We start from the raw sequence: 15,113 nt of genomic DNA on the forward strand, positions 1-15,113 counted from the left end.
GTCTGGGGGGGAGGTAGACCGCGGCGACTGTAAGGTCGCCTTGTGGGCTGGGCAGATTGACTTTGGCACATTGTACCCAGTCTTCCTCTAAGGTACTCAGCTCGTTGTACTTTATGCCCGCTTTAATAATAATTGCCGCTCCGCCATGAGCTCTGCCGCTAGGGTGGTCAGCGTGGATGATGTCATACCCGTGAAGTCGGATGTATGATCTATTGGAGAAGTGAGTTTCGGAGATGAGGAGTATGTCTGTGTTGTGTGTGTGGATAAAGTGTGTTCCACTTCTGGCCGGCTTTTAATCAGGCCGTTAGCGTTCCAGATCGTTATGTTTAATCCCGTTTGCATAATGATTTGCAAACGGTAGCAAGCATTTGGGTCATTTGACTCATGACCTTTTCCATCATGCGCTCAAACATGGCCTCCATTCTGGCCATTGCCGCGTCAAGGGAATTGCTTGGTGGGATTAAGTTGGCGTTGGGATGTAGGATGTTATCTTGTGGGGCAGCGTTTCTTGCTGTATTGGCATAGCTAACATTTGGGTCGATTCTGCTTGCGTTGGGGTCGATCTTGCTGAGGTGGGGCGGCTGGTAACGTGAGGTTGCCTGCCTGGGGGCAAAAACACTCTTCGCTCTCTTGTAAGCTGGACAGCCTTTGTATGAGGCCGCATGTGGGCCCTTGCAGTTAAGGCAGAAAGCCGGTTCACTGGCGTTCTTTTTGCATTCAGCAGTGGAGTGCTCGTCTCCACACTTGACGCAACGATGGTCGAGGTGGCAGTATCTTTGGGTATGCCCGAAGGCCTGGCAGCGGTAGCATTGGGGGACATCGTTGAATTTGATCGGCGGTTCAACCGTGACCATGGTGCTGCATATCCGTTTGATCTGGTATACCTCCTTATTGTTTTGGCCGGCTCCAGACTTACGAAGAAGAGGTTTAGAGGCTTCTTTGTACCCCTTTTATTGGGATTGTGGACATCCCTGACCTTGTGCCCGTGGCGGCCGAGTCCCTCTTTGATGTCTTCCAAATCGGTCGAGTGGTGGAGGCCTTTGATGACCACCCGGTAGGCGCGTTCATCTCGGGGTTGAAAGGTGTGGAATCTATTTTTACTATCGCTCAAGAAAGTCTTTAGTTTGGTAAAGGCATCCTTGTTGGGGGTCATGACTCGAATGAAGTTATTCTGGCTGGCTTTGTATGTGACCTCTACATCTTTGCCTAAGGCGCCAGAGATGGCTTTGGATAGGTCCTTGATGCTGGTTACATCCGGGATGAAGATTGGCGGTGGCTTGATCTCCTTGGGTGCTTTTTCCTCTTGGTCATGCTTTTTGGGATGTCTTAGGAGCAGCTGGTGTCTCTCTCGTAATCATCACTAGAATCTGTTTCATCATCGTCCTCAGATAGGATTCCGAATGAGTTATTTTTAAGTCTGCTTATTAATGCAGCTCTGGCTGCCTCGCTGGTGCTGGCCTTGTCCTCCTTATCGGCTTTTTTGGCATTCTTGCGCTTTATTTCTCCAGGCTCGGAGTCGCTGGAGTCACTATTTTTTATATTTGATGTTGCCCTTCTTTCTAGGCGGCTGGGCTTGCCAGCTCATGGTGAGAAACTGACGCGAATTCGAATTTTGAAGGAGTTCGAAATTCGCGCCAAGCGTTGATGTTTTGCTATTTCAATGGTTCGTGTCTTGGGTGATGTTTGCGACTTTGCTAAACAGCTGACACCGACACAGCGTTTGTGTCCTTGCTATATCGATGGTTCGTGACTTGGATAGCGTTGATGTTTTTGCTATTTCGATGGTTCGTGTCTTGAGTGATGTTTCGCGACTTTGCTAAAAAGCTGATACCGAGCTTTTAGCTTTAGAGTCTTATAAGCTTGGAACTTTTTCACGCAGCGGCTCACGACTTGGGTAAAGTTCGAACAGCTGTGATCAAGCTTTAAAGCTCGATAGCTTCAAAAGCTTGGAAATTTTCCACGCACGTGGTTATTTTTTGCAATTGGAAAAACTCGATTTTTCACAATATTAAGAGTGTCACTGTCACTAAATTATTCGCACTTTGTTGCATTTATGATCCCACACAGGGAAATCTAAATTCCGTCTCTGTCGGTAATGTTTTTATAGGTTTCTATGGTTCTCACACGGAGCACACACGGAGGCACGTCTGTTCACTTCGAAAGTTCGATCGCGACTGAAAACCTATACATGGTGGCAGTGTGTGCTCATCACGTATATATGTATTGGATGCATATATTTCAGTTTGCATATTAAGTAATAATTATGTTATTATTAATTAATTATTAGTCTCATCCGATATAAAAATTGATACTATTATATGGTTATATAATTATTACTATTATATAAGCATATAATGTATTAAATGTCTTTTTCAAAAGAAGACGGTGTTTCGTAGCTAAAGAATTAATATTTTGTGAATAATTGAAAAATCCTCTAGGACACTATTGTGGACGGAGGTTTTTACTAATATAATATTGTCTACACGTAAATGCAGAATTAGATAAAATTATCAATTTGTCATCAAAATAAAATAATTTTTTTATTCAATTAATTGAATTTAAATTATAAATATGCATGTGTGATATAATATATTTAGTAAGTTGAAATAAAATGATATTTTTGAACGATTATATGCATATATATTTTATATATAAGTATATATATTTATATAAACAATTGTGAATTATAACTAGCGAACGTGAATGCTATCTAATTATGGCCACATTCGTATAGTACATGTCAAGTATAACATATATATATATATACAATTATTGAATATTATCGTTTGTTATTCAAAAATATTTGTGAGTTGTCATGTATTTTACATATTTGAAGATTTATGTAATTATATTTTAAATATATTTACATAATGAAATGAACATTATTCTGGTTGATCCTGCCAGTAGTTATATGCTTGTCTCAAAGATTAAGCCATGCATGTCTAAGTACACACGAATTAATAGTGAAACCGCAAAAGGCTCATTATATCAGTTATGGTTCCTTAGATCGTTAACAGTTACTTGGATAACTGTGGTAATTCTAGAGCTAATACATGCAATTAAAACACGGACCTTCTGGAACGTGTGCTTTTATTAGGCTAAAACCAAGCGATCGCAAGATCGTTACACTGGTTGAACTCTAGATAACATGCAGATCGTATGGTCTCGTACCGACGACAGATCTTTCAAATGTCTGCCCTATCAACTTTTGATGGTAGTATCTAGGACTACCATGGTTGCAACGGGTAACGGGGAATCAGGGTTCGATTCCGGAGAGGGAGCCTGAGAAACGGCTACCACATCTAAGGAAGGCAGCAGGCGCGTAAATTACCCACTCCCAGCTCGGGGAGGTAGTGACGAAAAATAACAATACAGGACTCATATCCGAGGCCCTGTAATTGGAATGAGTACACTTTAAATCCTTTAACAAGGACCTATTGGAGGGCAAGTCTGGTGCCAGCAGCCGCGGTAATTCCAGCTCCAATAGCGTATATTAAAGTTGTTGCGGTTAAAACGTTCGTAGTTGAACTTGTGCTTCATACGGGTAGTGCAACTTACAATTGTAGTTAGTACTATACCTTTATGTATGTAAGCGTATTACCGGTGGAGTTCTTATATATAATTAGGTACTTGTACTTTTTTATATGTTCCTCCTATTTAAAACCTGCATTAGTGCTCTTCATCGAGTGTTATTGTGGGCCGGTACAATTACTTTGAACAAATTAGAGTGCTTAAAGCAGGCTTCAAATGCCTGAATATTCTGTGCATGGATAATGAAATAAGACCTCTGTTCTGCTTTCATTGGTTTTCAGATCAAGAGGTAATGATTAATAGAAGCAGTTTGGGGGCATTAGTATTACGACGCGAGAGGTGAAATTCTTGGACCGTCGTAAGACTAACTTAAGCGAAAGCATTTGCCAAAGATGTTTTCATTAATCAAGAACGAAAGTTAGAGGTTCGAAGGCGATCAGATACCGCCCTAGTTCTAACCATAAACGATGCCAGCTAGCAATTGGGTGTAGCTACTTTTATGGCTCTCTCAGTCGCTTCCCGGGAAACCAAAGCTTTTGGGCTCCGGGGAAGTATGGTTGCAAAGCTGAAACTTAAAGGAATTGACGGAAGGGCACCACCAGGAGTGGAGCCTGCGGCTTAATTTGACTCAACACGGGAAAACTTACCAGGTCCGAACATAAGTGTGTAAGACAGATTGATAGCTCTTTCTCGAATCTATGGGTGGTGGTGCATGGCCGTTCTTAGTTCGTGGAGTGATTTGTCTGGTTAATTCCGATAACGAACGAGACTCAAATATATTAAATAGATATCTTCAGGATTATGGTGTTGAAGCTTATATAGCCTTCATTCATGGTGGCAGTAAAATGTTTATTGTGTTTGAATGTGTTTATATAAGTGGAGCCGTACCTGTTGGTTTGTCCCATTATAAGGACACTAGCTTCTTAAATGGACAAATTGCGTCTAGCAATAATGAGATTGAGCAATAACAGGTCTGTGATGCCCTTAGATGTCCTGGGCTGCACGCGCGCTACAATGAAAGTATCAACGTGTATTTCCTAGACCGAGAGGTCCGGGTAAACCGCTGAACCACTTTCATGCTTGGGATTGTGAACTGAAACTGTTCACATGAACTTGGAATTCCCAGTAAGTGTGAGTCATTAACTCGCATTGATTACGTCCCTGCCCTTTGTGCACACCGCCCGTCGCTACTACCGATTGAATTATTTAGTGAGGTCTCCGGACGTGATCACTGTGACGCCTTGTGTGTTGCGGTTGTTTCGCAAAAGTTGACCGAACTTGATTATTTAGAGGAAGTAAAAGTCGTAACAAGGTTTCCGTAGGTGAACCTGCGGAAGGATCATTATTGTTTTAATGCATCTAACCGTTAATAAATTAAATTTGTTTTTCTCTTTTAGGGAATTGCAATATTTAATAAATTATGTAACTAATAAATATAAATATTTTATTCAATCATATGAGATACAATTATGCAACATATAATAATTTAAATTAGCTAAAAACCGTTTGTCATGTATTATTATTATTATATACTGTATTAAGAGTGTTTTATGTGTTTTGGATAAAATAAAAAACTGCGTGTATATGTACCATAATATACATGCGTTGCAAAATGTATTGTGCATATTCCAGTGCGCATACATTGGTTCGCAACACCTAAAGAAAAACAATGTTGTACCTGTTTGCAGGTTAACGCTTTACATATGTTGATCATAATAAATAAATTTAGCTAAAATATACTTGTCATATATCTTATTATTATCGATTATGTAAAACTAAGACATTTCGCAACATTTATTTAGGTATAAAAAAAAAAAATTTTATTGAAGGAATTGATATATGCCAGTAAAAATGGTGTATTTTTAATTTCTTTCAATAAAAATATTCTTGACGTAATGAAATAAAAAAAAAATTGTATCACTCTAAGCGGTGGATCACTCGGCTCATGGGTCGATGAAGAACGCAGCAAACTGTGCGTCATCGTGTGAACTGCAGGACACATGAACATCGACATTTTGAACGCATATCGCAGTCCATGCTGTTATGTACTTTAATTAATTTTTTTAGTGCTGCTTGGACTACATATGGTTGAGGGTTGTAAGACTATGCTAAATAAGTTGTTTAAAATTTTTCGGAATTTTAAGCACATTGTATATTATTGGATAATATAAGTGTGAATCTAAAAAGTTCTCGCTTAAGATATTCATAATATGAATTAATAAATGAAAATACTAAAACTCTGTTGCATGAGAAATTTGAAGAATTATATGTTCTTTATTCATTTCAAATAATATTGAGGAATGTCTAGCATAAAATATATTATTTTATAAACTAGAATTGCCTCTTATTAACGAATATGGTATAAAGAATAATTTTGTGAATATTATGGACCTTCAAGAAAAAAATAGTATATTTCAAAATAGGCAGAGAATTGTCTATAAGTGTAATTAAACAACCTCAACTCATATGGGACTACCCCCTGAATTTAAGCATATTAATTAGGGGAGGAAAAGAAACTAACAAGGATTTTCTTAGTAGCGGCGAGCGAAAAGAAATCAGTTCAGCACTAAGTCACTTTGTCTATATGGCAAATGTGAGATGCAGTGTATGGAACGTCAATATTCTAGTATGAGAAATTAACGATTTAAGTCCTTCTTAAATGAGGCCATTTACCCATAGAGGGTGCCAGGCCCGTATAACGTTAATGATTATTAGATGATGTTTCCAAAGAGTCGTGTTGCTTGATAGTGCAGCACTAAGTGGGTGGTAAACTCCATCTAAAACTAAATATAACCATGAGACCGATAGTAAACAAGTACCGTGAGGGAAAGTTGAAAAGAACTCTGAATAGAGAGTTAAATAGTACGTGAAACTGCTTAGAGGTTAAGCCCGATGAACCTGAATATCCGTTATGGAAAATTCATCATTAGAATTGTAATATTTAATCAATATTATAACGATAGTGTGCATTTTTTCCATATAAGGACATTGTAATCTATTAGCATGTATGGAATTTATCAAACAATTTTGATAAGAGTTTATTTAAATTAGAGTGCTTGCATTTTAACATAAAATAAATTTCAAAAATTTGATAAAGTGCTGATAGATTATATGAGTACAGTGCGTTAATTTTTCGGAATTATATAATGGCATGATTATCATTGATTTTTATGTTTATTATAAGCACTTGTATGATTAACAATGCGAAAGATTCAGGATACCTTCGGGACCCGTCTTGAAACACGGACCAAGGAGTCTAACATATGTGCAAGTTATTGGGATATAAACCTAATAGCGTAATTAACTTGACTATTATTGGGATTAGTTTTTTAACTATTTATAGTTGATTAACGCAATCCCGGGGCGTTCTATATAGTTATGTATAATAATATTTATATTATTTATGCCTCTAACTGGAACGTACCTTGAGCATATATGCTGTGACCCGAAAGATGGTGAACTATACTTGATCAGGTTGAAGTCAGGGGAAACCCTGATGGAAGACCGAAACAGTTCTGACGTGCAAATCGATTGTCAGAATTGAGTATAGGGGCGAAAGACCAATCGAACCATCTAGTAGCTGGTTCCTTCCGAAGTTTCCCTCAGGATAGCTGGTGCATTTAACTGTTGTATAAAATAATCTTATCTGGTAAAGCGAATGATTAGAGGCCTTAGGGTCGAAACGATCTTAACCTATTCTCAAACTTTAAATGGGTAAGAACCTTAACTTTCTGCCCAGTGGGCCACTTTTGGTAAGCAGAACTGGCGCTGTGGGATGAACCAAACGTAATGTTACGGTGCCCAAATTAACAACTCATTCAGAAACCATGAAAGGCGTTGGTTGCTTAAAACAGCAGGACGGTGATCATGGAAGTCGAAATCCGCTAAGGAGTGTGTAACAACTCACCTGCCGAAGCAACTAGCCCTTAAAATGGATGGCGCTTAAGTTGTATACCTATACATTACCGCTAAAGTAGATGATTTATATTACTTGTAATATAAATTTTGAAACTTTAGTGAGTAGGAAGGTACAATGGTGTGCTTAGAAGTGTTTGGCGTAAGCCTGCATGGAGCCGTCATTGGTACAGATCTTGGTGGTAGTAGCAAATAATCGAATGAGACCTTGGAGGACTGAAGTGGAGAAGGGTTTCGTGTGAACAGTGGTTGATCACGAGTTAGTCGGTCCTAAGTTCAAGGCGAAAGCCGAAAATTTTCAAGTAAAAAAAAGTAACTAAAATTTATATTTTGTCATAATTAAAAAACTTGAATAATTTTGAACGAAAGGGAATACGGTTCCAATTCCGTAACCTGTTGAGTATCCGTTGTTATTAAATATGGGCCTCGTGCTCATCCTGGCAACAGGAACGACCATAAAGAAGCCGTCGAGAGATATCGGAAGAGTTTTCTTTTCTGTTTTATAGCCGTACTACCATGGAAGTCTTTCGCAGAGAGATATGGTAGATGGGCTAGAAGAGCATGACATATACTGTTGTGTCGATATTTTCTCCTCGGACCTTGAAAATTTATGGTGGGGACACGCAAACTTCTCAACAGGCCGTACCAATATCCGCAGCTGGTCTCCAAGGTGAAGAGTCTCTAGTCGATAGAATAATGTAGGTAAGGGAAGTCGGCAAATTAGATCCGTAACTTCGGGATAAGGATTGGCTCTGAAGATTGAGATAGTCGGGCTTGATTGGGAAACAATAACATGGTTTATGTGCTCGTTCTGGGTAAATAGAGTTTCTATCATTTATGGTAGTTTCTTGTTCCCCGGATAGTTTAGTTACGTAGCCAATTGTGGAACTTTCTTGCTAAAATTTTTAAGAATACTAGTTGGGCAACCAGCTAGTTCTTTTAAATTATAACGATTATCAATTAACAATCAATTCAGAACTGGCACGGACTTGGGGAATCCGACTGTCTAATTAAAACAAAGCATTGTGATGGCCCTAGCGGGTGTTGACACAATGTGATTTCTGCCCAGTGCTCTGAATGTCAAAGTGAAGAAATTCAAGTAAGCGCGGGTCAACGGCGGGAGTAACTATGACTCTCTTAAGGAGGATCAATGGGTCTGCAGAAGGGGAATAATGGTTCATTTATCAGCAATGGCAAGTGGACTACCGTCCTTCGTTAGTCAGATCAAGTCGACTCATAGGCAACATGTGCCCCACTTAACTTGTGGCCTCCTCGTGGTGTCCTCCGGGTGCTGGACCGATGTAGTTTCGGCAGCAGCGAATATGAGCGGCGAAAGGGGCCATTGGGTTACCACCCGATGGTCCTGAAAAACTGATGGTGCAAACTTAAATAACATGCCTCGGATAGCTGAAAGTTATTCAGTGAATTCTCCTACGGCATCCGTAGGAGCCCATCAGGGAAGGAACGTAGATGCTAATCCAGTTGTTGGACATCTATGTGTGGAATGCGGCCGATCTTTTGGAACAAAGACCGGTTTAGGCGTCCACATGTCGCGTCAGCACAAAGACAGGCTTGATGAGCTTCGTACGCGTGTTGACGTGAAAACCAGGTGGTGTGAGGAAGAATTGGCCATGATGGCGAGGAAGGAACTTGAGCTCATAGCAAATGGCGAGAGGTTCATTAATAAAAAGCTGGCGTTGCATTTTCCAGAACGCAGCGTCGATGCTATTAAAAAGTGTCGACAGAGGGATAATTATAAGGCAAAAATCGAGCAGCTAAGAGGGCAAGCGGCTCTTATCCCCGAAATTAGTGAACCACAAACCATTACGCGCCGCCCTAGTATAAGTGGGCTTGAGTCTTCTTCTTCAATGTCAGAGTCGGTTCCAATCACACCATCGATACATTCGGACGACGTCCTCATGCGGATACTGCGGGGCTTCGGCCCTGTGGGATGTAATCGATCGTGGAGAGTCGAGGTTCTGCAATCTATCATTGATGGAGCGCAGACTTCGGGCAAAGAAGCAACTCTCCAGTGTTTGTCTAACTATCTCCTGGAAATTTTTCCGAATCGAAACGAAGGTCCGGTTTCGGCGAGAGTCTTTCCTGAGCCTCGCAATAGGAGACAAAATAGAAGGCAGCAGTTCGCTAGGGTTCAGCGTAACTGGGACAAACATAAAGGTCGATGCATTGGATCCTTGCTTGCAGGACCCGACGAGTCGGTAATGCCAAACCAAGAGATTATGGAACCATACTGGAGAGAAGTCATGACACAGCAGAGCCTTTCCTCTTGCAATAGCACCGTGCCCCATATGGGACACTTGCTTGAGGGGGTATGGTCACCTATTACGTCTAGGGACCTGCAATTGCATCAAGTGCCATTGACTTCTTCTCCCGGACCGGACGGAATATCTCCAAGAACTGCCAGGAGTATTCCCAGTGGTGTTATGCTTCGCATAATGAACCTTATTCTCTGGTGCGGCAAACTACCCACACTCTTCCGAATGGCTCGAACCGTTTTCATCCCGAAGACGGTAAGAGCATCCCGACCAGAAGACTTCCGTCCGATATCGGTGCCTTCTGTCATAGTTAGACAACTCAATGCCATCTTGGCATCTCGATTGGCCTCATCAGTCGATTGGGATCCGCGTCAGCGGGGGTTTCTTCCTACTGACGGTTTGCGCCGATAACGCGACAATAGTTGACTTAATCCTGAGGGACCACCATAGACGTCATGCGTCGTGTTATATCGCGACACTTGATGTCAGCAAAGCGTTTGACTCTGTGTCTCACGCAGCGGTAATTGACACCCTATCCGCGTATGGTGCACCAACGGGTTTTGTTGACTACGTACGTAGCTTGTACTTGGGAGGTGGCACTAGTCTCAATGGTAAAGGCTGGAGATCAGAGGAATTCGTCCCTGCTAGAGGTGTGAAGCAGGGTGACCCTTTGTCTCCACATATGTTCAACTTGGTCATCGACCGGTTGCTCAGGTCTCTACCGGACGAGATTGGTGTCAGTGTCGGAAATGCCAAAACAAACGCTGCAGCGTTCGCAGACGATCTGGTGTTGTTTGCTTCTACACCGAAGGGCCTTCAGGCATTATTGGATACCACGGTCTCCTTTTTGGCGTCCGTTGGGCTGACCCTAAACGCTAATAAGTGTTTTACTGTTAGTGTCAAGGGGCAACCGAAGCAGAAGTGTACTGTGATCGAATCACGGAGCTTCTGTGTAGGTTCGCGCACGTGTCCAAGCTTGAAGCGTTCGGAGGAGTGGAGGTATCTCGGCATTCAGTTCACTGCGGACGGGAGGGCCCGCTACAATCCGACTGAGGACATTGGTCCCAGATTGGATATCATATCGCGGTCCCCCTGAAGCCACAGCAGAAGTTATTCGCCCTCAGAACTGTCCTCATTCCACAGCTATATCACAAGCTAACCCTTGGTAGTGTGGCAATAGGCGTTTTGAGAAAGTGTGACAGACTGGTACGGTCGGTCGTAAGGAAATGGTTAGATCTTCCTATGGATGTGTCAGTAGCATTCTTCCATGCCCCCCACACAAGTGGGGGTCTCGGTGTTCCCTCAGTTCGAAGGACAGCTCCAATGCTGCGCATACAGAGGCTAACGAACATAAAATGGCCCCACCTCGAGCAATCCGAGACGGCCAGTTCGTTCCTTAGTGCGGAAATTCGGAGGGCCCGAGATAGGTGCAAGGCATCGGGAGACGCGGCTCTGGATACACGCCTTTTGATCGATTCGTACTGGGCGGATAGGTTGCACTCCTCTGTTGATGGTAGCGGTCTCCGTGAAGCAGGGCGTTATGCTCCGCAACACGGGTGGGTTGTCGCACCCACGCGTTTGTTAACTGGAAAAGCTTATTTGAATGGGATCAAACTGCGGATAAATGCCCTACCCACGCGGTCTCGTACCACGAGGGGAAGGCACGAATTGGAGAGGCAGTGTCGTGCAGGATGTGATGCTCCCGAATCACTAAACCACATTCTGCAGAAGTGTCATCGTACGCATGGGAGGCGGGTGGCTAGACACAACAGTGTAGCTAATTATCTCAAGCGGGGACTTGAGACGAGAGGCTACTCTGTCATTGCTGAACCAAGTCTGCAGGGAGAGAACAGGATATATAAGCCGGACCTGGTGGGTTTCCGACCAGATCACACTATAGTGATCGACGCTCAGGTTGTGACTGACGGACTTGATCTTGACCAAGCTCATCAGAGTAAGGTTGAGATCTACGACAGACAGGACGTACGAACGGCTCTGGTTCGGGATTATCGGGGCACATGAGGACATTAAAATCGTTTCTGCTACGCTAAACTGGAGGGGCATCTGGAGCTATCGGTCGGTAAAACGACTGAGAGCACTGGGAGTCCTTTAACGCTGGTGATAGCAATATTATCAGTACCAGGGTGGTAGATGGCGGAGTCTGCGGCTTTAAGACGTTCATGTTCCATACTGGATATCGCCAAGGAGTGGGTTAGCACCGAGGTTTACTTTCCTCATTGAAAGTCAACTACACTGGCCAACATCTATTGTGTACAAAGTAAAGGGAAAACAGTCATATGACGTGCCATTCATATATGGCATTGTTGTGTGGGCAAATTCATTTCCTACAAAAATAGCCAAATGCCTCGTCATCTAATTAGTGACGCGCATGAATGGATTAACGAGATTCCTACTGTCCCTATCTACTATCTAGCGAAACCACAGCCAAGGGAACGGGCTTGGAATAATTAGCGGGGAAAGAAGACCCTTTTGAGCTTGACTCTAATCTGGCAGTGTAAGGAGACATAAGAGGTGTAGAATAAGTGGGAGATATTAAATTTCGGTTTAGTATCGACAATGAAATACCACTACTCTTATTGTTTCCTTACTTACTTGATTAAATGGAACGTGTATCATTTCCTAGCCATTATACGGATATATTTATTATATCTTATGGTATTGGGTTTTGATGCAAGCTTCTTGATCAAAGTATCACGAGTTTGTTATATAATCGCAAACAAATTCATTAATGAGAGAGTGCATTTATGTGTTCTTAAATTAAAAATTTGGTATAACTCCAATTACTCAGGTATGATCCAATTCAAGGACATTGCCAGGTAGGGAGTTTGACTGGGGCGGTACATCTCTCAAATAATAACGGAGGTGTCCCAAGGCCAGCTCAGTGCGGACAGAAACCACACATAGAGCAAAAGGGCAAATGCTGACTTGATCTCGGTGTTCAGTACACACAGGGACAGCAAAAGCTCGGCCTATCGATCCTTTTGGTTTAAAGAGTTTTTTAACAAGAGGTGTCAGAAAAGTTACCATAGGGATAACTGGCTTGTGGCGGCCAAGCGTTCATAGCGACGTCGCTTTTTGATCCTTCGATGTCGGCTCTTCCTATCATTGTGAAGCAAAATTCACCAAGCGTTGGATTGTTCACCCATGCAAGGGAACGTGAGCTGGGTTTAGACCGTCGTGAGACAGGTTAGTTTTACCCTACTAATGACAAAACGTTGTTGCGACAGCATTCCTGCGTAGTACGAGAGGAACCGCAGGTACGGACCAATGGCACAATACTTGTTCGAGCGAACAGTGGTATGACGCTACGTCCGTTGGATTATGCCTGAACGCCTCTAAGGTCGTATCCGTGCTGGACTGCAATGATAAATAAGGGGCAATTTGCATTGTATGGCTTCTAAACCATTAAAAGTTTATTATTCATTTAATAGACGACGATGGATGTGATGCCAATGTTACATATAACATAGTAAATTGGGAGGATCTTCGATCACCTGGTGCCGCGCTAGTTATATATTAAAACATTATTTAATACAATGACAAAGCCTTGAATCAATTGTAAACGACTTTTATAACAGGCAAGGTGTTGTAAGTGGTTGAGCAGCTGCCATACTGCGATCCACTGAAGCTTATCCTTTGCTTGACGATTCGATAAAAATATATATGTTTAAGGCATATATAAAAAAAATATTATATATATATTTATATATATATAAATATGCAAAATTGTATGCATAATTATTAATTATGTGTTATACAATTACGCATATAAGAAGAAAATTTATATAATATATAAATATATTATATATATATAAATAAATAATATATCTATGTGTACAAAATATACTTGTGTATTTTAAATATGCATTTATTTAGTATGCGTTAGTTATATATATTTATTTTGGTAGCAAAAGGAACGCCATTATATTAGTGGCGAAAATTAATAATATGCATAGTAAGTATATCTATGTATACAAAATACTTGCATATTTTATATATGCATTTATTTATTATGCGTTGGTTATATATATTTATTTGGTAGCAAAAGGAACGCCATTATATTAGTGGCGAAAATTAAGAATATGCATAGTATATCTATGTGTACAAAATACTTGCGTATTTTATATATGCATTTATTTATAATGCGTTGGTTATATATATATTTATTTGGTAGCAAAAGGAACGTCATCATATTAGTGGCGAAAATTAAGAATATGCAAAGTATAACTATGTGTACAAAATACTTGCGTATTTTAAATATGCATTTATTTAGTATGCGTTAGTTATTTATATTTATTTGGTAGCAAAAGGAACGCCATTATATTAGTGGCGAAAATTAATAATATGCATAGTAAGTATATCTAAGTATACAAAATACTTGCATATTTTATATATGCATTTATTTATTATGCGTTGGTTATATATATTTATTTGGTAGCAAAAGGAACGCCATTATATTAGTGGCGAAAATTAAGAATATGCATAGTATATCTATGTGTACAAAATACTTGCGTATTTTATATATGCATTTATTTATAATGCGTTGGTTATATATATTTATTTGGTAGCAAAAGGAACGCCATTATATTAGTGGCGAAAATTAAGAATATGCAAAGGTATAATATGTGTACAAAATACTTGCGTATTTTAAATATGCATTTATTTAGTATGCGTTAGTTGTATATATTATTTATTAGCAAAAGGAACGCCATTATATTAGTGGCGAAAATTAAGAATATGCATAGTATATCTATGTATACAAAATACTTGCATATTTTATATATGCATTTATTTATTATGCGTTGGTTATATATATTTATTTGGTAGCAAAAGGAACGCCATTATATTAGTGGCGAAAATCAAGAATATGCATAGTATATCTATGTGTACAAAATACTTGCGTATTTTATATATGCATTTATTTATTATTATGCGTTGGTTATATATATTTATTTGGTAGCAAAAGGAACGCCATTATATTAGTGGCGAAAATTAAGAATATGCATAGTATATCTATGTGTACAAAATACTTGTATATTTTAAATATGCATTTATTTAGTAAGCGTTAGTTATATATATTTATTTGGGTAGCCAGAAGGACGCCATCATATTAGTGGCGAAAATTAAAAATATGCATGGTATATCTATGTGTACAAAATACTTGTGTATTTTAAATATACATTTATTTGGTACGCAATTACATGAATTTGGTAGCCAGAAGGACGCCATCATATTAGTGGCGAAAATTAAAAATATGCATGATATAAAAAAATATATATATACATTTATGTATGTATCTATATGAACAGAATACTTGCGTATTTTTAAGTATGCATTTATTTCATACACAATTATGTGTTTGGTAGCAAA

General features: G+C 40.1%; 2 non-coding genes and 1 pseudogene across 2 annotated transcripts; all 3 read left to right on the top strand.

The window, feature by feature from the left end:
* The first annotated feature begins 2,884 nt into the window (after positions 1 to 2,884).
* LOC117577525 (small subunit ribosomal RNA) lies at positions 2,885 to 4,876 on the top strand. Its single transcript, XR_004573276.1, has one exon. It is a non-coding gene; the product is annotated as a small subunit ribosomal RNA (ribosomal RNA).
* A 573-nt stretch (positions 4,877 to 5,449) lies between these two features.
* On the top strand, positions 5,450 to 5,629 carry LOC117577509 (5.8S ribosomal RNA). Its single transcript, XR_004573267.1, has one exon. It is a non-coding gene; the product is annotated as a 5.8S ribosomal RNA (ribosomal RNA).
* Positions 5,630 to 5,983: 354 nt separating this feature from the next.
* On the top strand, positions 5,984 to 13,395 carry LOC117577485 (large subunit ribosomal RNA; annotated as a pseudogene).
* Positions 13,396 to 15,113: the final 1,718 nt, after the last annotated feature.

Source organism: Drosophila albomicans, unplaced genomic scaffold (genome assembly GCF_009650485.2).
Source record: "Drosophila albomicans strain 15112-1751.03 unplaced genomic scaffold, ASM965048v2 utg000036l_pilon, whole genome shotgun sequence".
In the NCBI taxonomy this organism is placed as follows: domain Eukaryota; kingdom Metazoa; phylum Arthropoda; class Insecta; order Diptera; family Drosophilidae; genus Drosophila; species Drosophila albomicans.